The sequence below is a fragment of the Taudactylus pleione genome, unplaced genomic scaffold (genome assembly GCF_031769625.1).
Source record: "Taudactylus pleione unplaced genomic scaffold, aTauple2 ptg000019l, whole genome shotgun sequence".
NCBI classification, from domain to species: domain Eukaryota; kingdom Metazoa; phylum Chordata; class Amphibia; order Anura; family Myobatrachidae; genus Taudactylus; species Taudactylus pleione.
Window position 1 is genome coordinate 18419635 of NW_028284421.1, and position 12161 is coordinate 18431795.

Below are 12161 nucleotides of genomic sequence, written 5' to 3' on the forward strand. Positions count from 1 at the left end.
AGAAGGAGGGGAGAATCTTCTGCTCCCAGCGCCTTTTTCTAATTGGCTAAAAAACTACACTTATTATCATACTATTAAAATAACGGGGAAAAAACTTCTAACAAGAATAAATAAATCCAAAACACTCATTTAATACAGCACAGTTAACTTACCACTATTCAAAGACTGAGGGAGAAAGTTGAGGAAAAAACAATACTGCACATTTAATAATAATAATAATAATAATAATAATAATAATAATAATAATAATAAAAAAATTTAATTATTTTAAGAGAAAAATAACCCACTCCCTCACTCACCTATAGCAAAAAATGGGCCGCAACTTGTTTAGCCATACTGCCTTTCTCATAAGCAAGCCGAATATTAGACCTGTGCTGGGCCATACGCTCTTGAAAGGTCCTAACCATCTTGCCGACGTACATCAGCCCAAATGGGCAAAGCAAAATGTAAATAAGATGACTCATTTGGCAGGACATCCGATGCCGCAACTGGATCCTCTTCCCACTATGTGGATGAGGGAATGAGCCACCAATCAGTAATGCCCCGCATGTAGTACATCCGAGACAACGGAAACATCCATTCTTCACAGATAACCAATTCCCAGATGTAACCTTTGCAGTCGACACATTAGTTCTATAGAGCAAATCCTTCAGGTTGACCTTTTTCTTTATGCTCAATAAGTTGGTCTAATGCCAATTTTATTCAATGACGCATTCGTACTCAAGAGCGGCCAATATTTCCTAACCGATTTCTGTACAGCACATAAACCTGTCTCACCCTGGACACTCAAAATAAGTCTGTCCTGTTGGGGGGATTTTGCTGTCGCCATTCTAGCACCTCCAAATAGCTTTCAAGCCCTGGTGAGGCTTTTGTCAATAACCATCTTAATGTAGCCTCGTGCCTTAAATCTCTTCACAACTTCCTCCAGCTGAATCTCAGCTAGGTCATTTTCAGAATGTTTCTGAGCACCCTCATGAATTGTGCCACTGGCAAGTTATTCTTCAGGGCATCCGGATGGTGACTAGTCACCAGAAGGGTCGTATTTCTGTCTGTAGCCTTGCAGTAGAAAGTATAAGCCAATCTTCTGTCCTTCTTAAAAATAATTGCATCTAGGAACTTCATCTGTTGACTGTAAATTGAAGAAGTGAAGCATACAGGACTGTCCATGCTGTTCAGGTGTTCCATCATCAACTGGAAGGACACAACATCTCCCTGCCATATCATAAACATATCGTCGATGAATCTTCAATAATAGAGTATATACGCCTTGAATTTAGACAAGATATGGCATTGCTCATATTGGTCCATATACAAATTGGTGTATGCTGGGGCCATATTAGACCCCATAGCCATCTCAGACTTTTGAACAAAAAAATCATCACCATACAAAAAGTGATTACATTCTAATACTGTGTGCAGTAATCTAAGCAAAAACTTGATTGGTGATCCATGGTATGGGCCTTTTAAAAGACAATGTTGAACTGCCTCTACACTACCACCATGAGGGATGATGGTGTAGAGGGAGCCCACATCCAAAATGGCTAAGAGACAGTGTTCTGGTATATCATACAATGAGCCAATTCCCTCAAGGAAGTGACCCGTGTCCCTGACATAACTTCCAGAGCTGATCACACATTCCTGCAGATAGTGATCGATAAATTCTGCAAGGGGCTGCAACACTGAACCCCGAGCCGAGATTATCAGCCTACCGGGGAGTGCATCTAATGACTTATGCACCTTTGGAAGGGTGTAAAGCAACAGCACAATTGGATGGTCGGTAGTCAGAAAATCAGCAACCGTCTCATCAATCCACCCCTCCAAAAGTGCAATGCCAATTAGTTCATCAACTTTTTTCTTAACTCTGGGTATAGGGTGGTAAACAACCCTCTCATAAGTCTCAACATCATTAAGCTGTCTTCATATTTCAAGATCATACTTCACATCATCCTGAAACACAACCGCTCCTCCTTTGTCCGCCTTGCAGATCACTATCAAATGGTTATTCTAGAGGGATTCAAAGCAATCCTTTCAGCTGCACTTAAATTGTCAAAGGTACATAATTTAGCAGTCTCCTCCTTAACCCCAGCATCAACCATTCTCAAGAAAGTCTTGATGCTCGGGTTACTGGAGGGTGTATCAAAACTACTGGTTCTTTTAAATTTGCTCATAGAGCCTTTTTGAGTGTCAACAGAAGAGGAAAAAACTCCTTGAGCCTCACTTTCCTGCCAATCTTGTAATGGTCAATGGACCAATTAAGGCTGTTGAAATCACACGTTGGCACAAAACTGAGACCCCTGGACAGGAGAGAAGTTTCTGCAGAATCTAACCTCCATCCAGATAAATTGAAAATCAATTCCCCTATGTTGCTCCTCTGTGTTGCCTAGGGATGGCATTGTGTGCGCACAAAGTATTACTTAGCTCATTGGAATGCAGGCCCCATGACTTCCAGTTGCGTGGAATGCAAACCGGAAGTGTGGTTCAGTGTGATGGGGCTGTTGGCTCCGTGATGTGTGCCATTACACTGAGCGCTGGCATACTGTTGTGCAATATTCAGTGTGAGATAGGATTAGCAGTTGGTATCAGGTTGCGTGACTTCCAGTTGTGTGGAATGCAAACCGGAAGTGGAGACCAGCACGATGAAGTTGCTTGTTCTGAGATGTGTGCCATCATACTGGGCGCTAGCACATTGTTGTGCAGTACCCAGGATGAGTCAGGATTTGTACATGGTAAATTGTAAAAGTAGTTACTATGCTTTTCATTTCTAGGTTTGTTACTTCCAGTTTGGCTGACCCTTGTGGGAGGAGTTGGTTTATTAGATGATTGTTAGGGGTATATCAGGGAGCTCTGGGAGTGAGTTGGCTGTCTTGTCCTATTCACTGGTGGTGTCTTGAAAAAGACCACGTTTGTGCGGTCAAAACGTCAACCTCCCTGCTTATTGCACTGAAGTGATGAATAAAGTAGGTGTTTTGACACTATAAAGAGAAGCCCTGGTGAGTGAACTCTGCTTTGTTGCAATGATTATGGATATATTATAATATATAAATTATAAGGGCACAGTTGTGCCCTTATATTAAATGCTGAATCGAAAAAAATTGAAATTTCCATAAAGAATTCTGGAGGGGGGAGCATGGTGTTTAAGGGGATACACCTGAAAAGTTATTAAAAGTACCAAGCTGAAATTTGGCTTGGGCAGGTGGAACTGTCGCTCGGTGTTGCATGCCAAATTTCAGGGCAAAACAATAAAAAAATGAGGATTTGGGAGTAATCTACATTTCCAAATGTCAATTTTTTCTGACACTCTCAGTTAGGACCACTTTTCTGCTGTTCTCTATGGGGGATATTTGGGAAGGCATTACTCAGGGTAGGGGCAAAGTTAGACTTGGGGTTTGTTTTATTAGGTAGCTATTGTTCCAGGGTAGGGCCTTTTGGGGTTCAGGTAATTGAGATAGTTACAGTTTTTAAACTTTTACCTCACAATTGCGCCATCATAGAGATAGGAAGATTAAATGCCTTCTGCAGCCTCAGTAGGAGCCTCCAGCACGTGTACTCACTGTGACTTCACTTGGGTGCACCAAGATGGCTGTTGTCTGCAGGCAGTCCCGGGGGCCATGACTGGGGGGAAAGGAAGCAGGCATTTGCTGTTGCCAGGACCCGGGGCGAGGTAGCAGGCATTATCAGCGGCTGCGACCTGGGGGAGGAAGCAGCAGGCGGCGGTGTGGCCATTAGTGGCCTAGGCAGGGCGAGCGGCATGCAGTAGGACCTAGGGGAGGTAGCCAGCGTCAGCGGCAGATGCATGCTCGTGAACCCTGCATCTGTGTGTTAAAAACATTTTACGTGTAAAAATCGAAACAGAAAAAAAATGGCGCCGCCCCCCCCACAAGAGGTTGTGGAAACTAATATTGTGCATTCAACCATGATCAAACCTCAATCTGAATTGTGCACAACCACACACACTAATCACCAGTGAATTGGTAAAGTAACACCTGAGGTATTGCAAGGCCAATATGTTGTAACTGGTGTCATGAATCATATTTAAATACTGCACTGATAACCTGAGGGTTACCTTTTATAGACGTGTGACCAAAGGACTGAAATTAGTGTTTTTTGGGTTTGTGACAGATACATTTCAAAAGCTCTCTCATTTCCCCGCTTTTACTGTGTGCCTTTTTGTGCCATCTGGCACTTGATGTATGCAAGTGTTGGAACTTACCCCAATATTACTCATGCAGTAAGCAAAGTAAGTCAGTTTGCTACCAGTCCTGGGAAGGCAGTCAAGAGAATCCAGTGATACTTAAATGGGAAATCTTCCTTGAAATCTGAGTTTATTAGTTCTGGAAGCTCTACACTGGAGTCGTTCTGCGATGCCGACTGGGGAACTGATGACCACCATTCTTACACTGGATATTTATTTCTACTGGCAGATGCAGCGTTTAGCTAGGCAAGTAATAAGGAACCCACTGTGGCCTTGTCAACCACAGAGGCAGAGTATATGGTATTGACAGAATGAGCCATGAAAGCCCTGCATCTCAAAGAGTCTTTTAGTGAGTTGAATCACATGAACAAAGACAACACCATTAACATTGAGTGTGACAATAGAGATGCAATTGATATATCCCACAGCACTAAGCATCACAGAAGATCCAAGCACATTTAGATCAGTCAGCATTTCATTTGTGAGCTTGTAGAGAGAGGATCTGTAGATGTGGTTCATGTGGCAAGTGAATAGAATCCTGCTGACATGCTCACAAAAGTGACTATGGCAGTCACTAGTCATGTTTCTGGAGAAACGTTGACTGGAATTCCCTTGAAAATATTGGTGTTTTCCTGCTTCTCTAACTCTCACATTTTACAGCTTGCTGAGAAACCTTCAATATCCTGCATTATATGGTTATTATCATCGCTTATACAAGCTCCACTATCCACATACAGTCACTGTCTGGTGACATGTCTGCTCCACATAAGATCCACTCCATGCATGAGTCTGTATGTGCATAACTGTGAGTACGACTGTACAATCACATTGCTGCTTAATAAACCACCCCACTGGTGTATACTATTAGTACTGGGCTGTTCTATGACTTTGAGGGATCCACTGGTGTATACTATTACTTTGCTATTGTCATCACCAATAGTACACACATATATGGCATTCTCCTGAGTATACTGGCCCTAACCCTAATCCCTACCTCAAACCCTCACCCCTGTAGCCTAACCAATAACCTCCCCCATGTAGCCTAAAGGTTAACCGTCCCATCCTGCAGCCTTGGCCATCTCAGAATGTCAGGATTTCACATGTTGACATTTCAGATGTTGACATTGTGAACATGTTGACATTCTGAGAATAACATGTTGCCACTCAAATTTTTAAAAGTGTTGACATCATAACTGTCAACATTGTCGACCTAATGACTGCATCCCCATTTACTGGCACTGGCATCAGATTGTTTCTGTTTGTATTGGTGCTCATGAGTAGATCATGCCCAATTCCAACATTTGTGTTACCATTTCATGAGTAGACCATGCCCAATTCCAACATTGGTGTTACCATTTTGTATCTATGAAATAGATTTTCTTTTTGTGATGCAGATTTATAAGCCATCAAAGGCAGCACAAGAACACACTGATCTTTAGTAGGGGTGTGCACCGGCCACTTTTCGTGTTTTGTGTTTTGGTTTTGGATCTGGATCTTTCTTCGTGTTTTGGATCTGGATTGGTTTTGCCAAAACCACCCTTCCGTGTTTTGGGTTCTGGGTTTTGTGTTTTGGATCTGTATTTTTTTTTTAAAAAGCATAAAAACAGCTAAAATCACAGAATTTGTTGGTTTCTCTGCTCCTATGCTATTATTAACCTCAATAACCTTAATTTCCACTCATTTCCAGTCTATTCTGAACACCTCACACCTCACAATAGTGTTTTCATGTCCAAAAGGTTGCACCGAGGTAGCTGGATGACTATGCTAAGCGACACGAGTGGGCGGCACAAACACGTGACCCATCTAGGAGTGACACTGCAGTGGCAGACAGGATGGCAGTTAGAAAAACTAGGCCCCAAACTGTACATAATGCAAAGAAAAAAAAGAAGTGCAAGATGGAATTGTCCTTGGGCCCTCCCACCCACCCTTATGTTGTATAAACAGGACATGCACACTTTAACAAATCAATCATTTCAGCGCCAGGGTCTGCCACACAACTGTGGCTGAAATGATTGGTTCGTTTGGGCCCCCACAAAACAAGCTGGCAATTAATGTGTCCCTGCACAAACTGGCTCTACGGAGGCAAGATGTCATCCTCATCCTCCTCATCCACCGATTCCTCACCCTCTTCAGTGTGTACATCCTCATCCTCACAAAGTATTAACTCGTCCCCACTTGAATCCACCACCACAGGTCCCTCTGTACCTTCTGGAGGCTGGTCTCCCTGGAAGAGCTGATAATTCATTTTGATGAACATCATCTTCTCCACATTCTGTGGAAGCAACCTCCTACGCCTTTCGCTGACAAGGTTCCCGGCTGCACTAAACACTCTTTCGGAGTACACACTGGAGGGGGGGCAACTCAGGTAAAATAGAGCCAGCTTGTACAGGGGCCTCCAAATTGCCTCTTTTTCCTGCCAGTACAGGTATGGACTGTCTGACATGCCTACTTGGATGCTGTCACCGATGTAATCCTCCACCATTCTGTCAATGGTGACAGTATCATATGCAGTGACAGTAGACATGTCAGAAATTGTTGCCAGGTCCTTCAGTCCGGACCAGATGTCCAAACTTGGTCCTGCCTGCCCTGCATCACCGCCAGCGGGTTGCTTAGGATACCTAAGTTTTTTCCTGGCAGCCCCAGTTGCGGGAGAAAATGAAGAAGGAGCCGTTGACGTGTCACGTTCCGCTTCAGCTGACAGTGTGTTCACCAGCAGGTCTTTGCACCTCTGCAGGCTTGTGTCGGCCGGAAAGAGAGACACCACATAGGCTTTAAACCTAGGATCAAGCACGGTGGCCAAAATGTAGTGGTCTGATTTCAACAGATTGACCACCCTGGAATCCTGGCAAAGCGAATGAAGGGCTTCATCCACAAGTCCCACATGCCGAGCGGAATCGCTCCTTCTTAGCTCCTCCTTCACTTTCTCCAGCTGCTTCTGCAAAAGCCTGATGAGGGGAATGACCTGACTCAAGCTGGCTGTGTCTGAACTGACTTCACGTGTGGCAAGTTCGAAGGGCTGGAGAACCTTGCACAACACGGAAATCATTCTCCACTGCGCTTGAGTCAGGTGCATACCCCCTCCTTTGCCTATGTCATAGGTGGATGTATAGGCTTGTATGGCCTTTTGCTGCTCCTCCATCCTCTGAAGCATATAGAGGGTTGAGTTCCACCGCGTCACAACCTCTTGCTTCAGGTGATGGCGGGGCAGGTTCAAGAGTGTTTGCTGGTGCTCCAGTCTTCGGCACGCAGTCGCTGAATGGCGAAAGTGGCCAGAAATTTTTCGGGCCACCCAAAGCATCTCCTGCACGCCCCTGTCGCTTTTCAGAAAATTCTGCACCACCAAGTTTATTGTGTGAGCAAAACATGGGACGTGCTGGAATTTGCCCAGATGTAATGCCCGCACAATATTGGTGGCGTTGTCAGATATCACAAATCCCCAGGAGAGTCTAAGTGGGGTAAGCCACTGGGCGATGATTTCCCTCAGTTTCTCTAAGAGGTTGTCGGCGGTGTGCCTCTTACTGAAACCGGTGATACACAGCGTAGCCTGCCTTGTAACGAGCTGGCGTTTCTGAGATGCTGCTACTGGTGACGCTGCTGCTGTTGCTGCGTAAGGTGATACATCTACCCAGTGGGCTGTCACAGTCATATAGTCCTTAGTCTGCCCTGTTCCACTTGTCCACATGTCCGTGGTTAAGTGGACATTGTGTACAACGGCATTTTTCAGGACACTGAGGACACTTTTTCTGACGTTTCTGTACAGTCTCGGTATCGCCTGCCTAGTGAAGTGGAATCTAGACGGGATTTGGAACCGGGGACACACTACCTCCATCAATTGTCTAAATCCCACTGCACTAATGGCGGATACCGGATGCACGTCTAACACCAACATAGCAGTCAAGGCCTCAGTTATACGTTTTGCTTCAGGATGACTGCTGTCGTACTTCATCCTCCCCGCTAAGGACTGTTGGAGGGTCAATTGTTTAGTAAAAGTAGTGGTGTTCCTACTTCCTCTCTGGGATGATGAACGACTCCCAGCAGCAGCAACAGCAGCAGCGGCAGCAGTAGGCGTAGCAATGCAGGATCCTCCAGAGGAATCCCGGATAGGAGAGTCAGTCATGCCAGTGACATGGCCTGCAGGACTACTTCCAATCCTGACTAAGGAGGAAATTGACGAGGAGGGAGTTGACGGTGTGGTTTGCAGGCGCTTGGATACAACAGGACAACGGGATTTAGGTGTCCCTGGACTGCTTACGGTCTTAGCCAAAGTTTCTGAACTTGACAGTAACTTTTTATGAACGCGCTGCAGGTGCCGTATAAGGGAGGATGTTCCTAGGTGGTTGACGTCCCTACCCCTACTTATTTCACCTTTACATATGGTACATATGGCAAGACAGTTGTTGTCCGGATTTGGATAGAAATATTGCCAGACCAAAGAGGTGGAATGTTTGGTCTTCTGCCCAGGCATGACCGTGATGGGCTTTTTCATCCCACGGACAACAACTGTCTCCCCCGGAGCCTGATTTAAACAAACCACATCACCATCAGAATCCTCCTCGCCAACTTCCTCCTCAGCGCCAGCTACACCAGTATCCTCATCCTGTTGTACTTCAACAGTGACATCTTCAATTTGCATATCAGCAAGTGGACTGTGGGTGCTCCTTTCAGCACTTGCAGGGGGCGTGCAAATGGTGGAAAGAGCCACCTCTTCCCGTCCAGTGCTGGGAAGGTCAGGCATCGCAACCACCACCACACTTGGACTCTCCTTGGGGATTTGTGATATCTTCTTAGAAAGCACAGTTCTTCGCTGTGCTTTTGCCAGCTTAACTCTTTTGATTTTTTTAGTGGGAGGAGGGCTTCCATCGTCATGTGAAGCTGAACCACTAGTCATGAACATACTAGGGATCGACCTTAGCCGTTCCTTGCCACTCCGTGTCGTAAATGGCATATTGGCAAGTTTACGTTTCTCTTCAGCTGATTTAAATGTCTTTTTCAAGGTCATTTTCCTGAACTTTGCCATTTGGGATTGTATGTGCCCTCTACTATGACATTGGGCATCGGCCTTGGCAGACGACGTTGATGGCATGTTATCGTCTATGTCATGACTAGTGGCAGCAGCTTCAGCACTAGGAGGAAGTGGTTCTTGATCTTTCTCTATTTTATTTTTATCGGAGAAAGTTTGGTCCTCCATTTATGTTATATCGATTTGATATATACGTGCGGCTAAACACAGAAAATAATTTTTTTTTTGGTTTGGACTGGAGTGTACTTTTATAAAGTGGAGAACGACTTGATATACTAAGACAGGAAAAAACACTGAACTGTTTTTCTGAGGTTCAGAAGGATACCAAAACTAGTATTACAAGTACATTTTAGTGATTTCAAATAGTAAAATAGCTGTTAGTGATTTTAGACATGGCATACTGTGTTACTGTAACCAATAAGTATTATAAGGAGGCATTCTCACTATAAATGAATTAAATAAAATACATTTCATTAAAAAAATCTTGCAAGATGTTCAGCAAATACAGAGGTTGCTGCTGATTCATGCACAAATCTCATACCTCCCAACTCTCCCCATTTCAGCGGGACAATCCTGCTTTTCAGGCACTGTCCCATCTGTGGGCCACAGTGTCCTGCTGATGGTGGAGAAGGTTGGGGGACACTCTGACGTACATGTGCGCATTATCCACACACACTGTGCCAGCTCTGGGAGAGGCTGGGGGCTGTCCAGCAGAGGTCACACCAATTGTCGTTAAGCTATGCCCCCTATTTTCAGACTTGCACAAATATGGTGTATCATGTTCTTCATGTAATGACGTTTATCATGTTCTTACTACAGTAATTTGTGCTATTTAAAAACAAACTAGTTAGCAATACAATATTCTGGATGAACCAGTATATACAGTTTCTAAATTCCGTAATTGAGGTAAATATGAAGTGTATACTTCACATGCATACAACCTCATAAACTTGAGAAATCACAAGTGCTAGCATGCCCTGGCATCAAGGCTCACTGGGAACTGTAGTCCACCTATAAACAAAACACAATAAAAAACACTTACTTTTGAAGGTTAAAACACAGTAAGGGCACCACCCATTTCAGTAGGGGCACCACTAGATCCCAGGGAGTACTTAGAGGTTGACTCAGGCTGAATAACCACACCTAGGTTTCCCGTGTCCTACACACTTTGGACGATAGACCCCTTTAACATGGAATGAGGGTAGGCATTAAGCCTACCTTCCCTCTTTCACTCTGCCCCCACTGTTTCTGTAATTTTGGGGTCTCTCCTCAGAAACAAGGCCAACGCCACATCTCAAGTGTGCAGGCTGTATGGCTCCCACAAGTATAAACTACTGCCACTATAGCTTATGTCTCCTGTTAAGGGGCCAGGGCAGAAACATTGCTGCATTGCTTGTATAGTGTAGATAGATACTAGGCTTACTGAGCTCATAAAGTAATTTGGATCTGAGGAACAGTAGGATGTCTGGGAATACAAGCACTGGACATTGATTTCTGGCCTTTTGATGCTCCATACCCTGGGGAATGCGCCCACACCCATTTTCCCATTGGAAATTACCATTTTCCAGTTTATGTAGTTAGCTAGAGAAACAGACAGCATCCTTAATTCAGTTGCACAACAGCTGACCTCACATAAATAGTTAGAGTCGGTGTACTGGTTTTTATTGTTATTGTTGGTAAAGTAGTATAGTAGGGGTGGTACGCTATAACTTGTATATAGTTAGACATTTTTCAGGGGTAGGTAACTGGTGTGTGTCTTCTGACAGTTGAGCAGTAGGCATGAAGAATAAGTCATGGTGCATATCTATGGTGAGTGTCTTTGCGTTGGTCTGTCCAGGCCTCACTCCTAGGTGGTTAAGTAGGGTAAGCAGGACATTTCTATCTTCTCTCCTAGAAACATTTACATGAGGGAACTCTGCCCTTCTATAGAAAACTGAGTCCCCCACCATAATTCCGATCAACTAGATGCAAGTATGTTTGGGTTGATTCAGCTGACATATTCCTGTTATTTGCCCTCACTTCTACAATTGGCATAATCGGTATGAAGAGAATGCTGACATGAAGAATACTGACATCATTTTTCTACCTCATGCCGACTGTCCAAGGAGGAGTGCATCCCAGGATGAGTAACAATAAGAGACGCTGGATAGAAATTTCAGGTGAAGCATTTACCTACTTGCTGTAGAAGGTGATGCAGCACTGTGAGAAAGAGCACAATAAGAAAGCATGTGAGAGGAATCCAATGGTATCACCATTCCAGTGTCCAGTGACTGTGTGATGAAGATGATGAGAGGATGAAGGTTGATCGCAAATAATTGCAACAGGTTAAGGAATGTCTTCTGGTTGTGATGGAGTTTAAGAAAAGGTAACAGGAAGGGCTGCTGGATTGCAGGTAGTTAACTCATCTGGATAAAGCTCTCAGGAATGGTACGCTCGCCTACAGGATGAACAAATGGATGCTTGAGAGTTATCCACAGCAGATGACTTGCCATTCTTAAAGGAAGAGAATGTCATTGGTCCCGTGAAAGAATTTATCTAAGAAGGTATATGGAGTTCAGAGAGTGGGACAAGAATACCTGTCAGAGATTGGATCACAGGTGATTGTCCCATCTAAAGAGTTATCCCAGCAATGTGTCCCTACCCGAGGGGGGTGGAAACTGAGATGTGGAACATGTCGACTGCAGTACATGTTTGAAGAATGTCTGTGGGAAGTATGGTCCTTGTATAGGAAGAGGGAGCAGTGAGGATTCCCCATGAGGAAACGCTGCAGATGGAAGAGCATGTCCAGGAAGTATACATGTTGAGAGAGGAGATAAATGTCCCAAAGAAGACAGACATTGGGTGATAGATGCCCCCACATTCGTGAAAATGAGAAAAGTTTTTGAAGGAGACCAAAATAGTGACTACTGAGCTGTCAAAAGTGAGCTCAGGTAGTCCTCGTTAGTATAG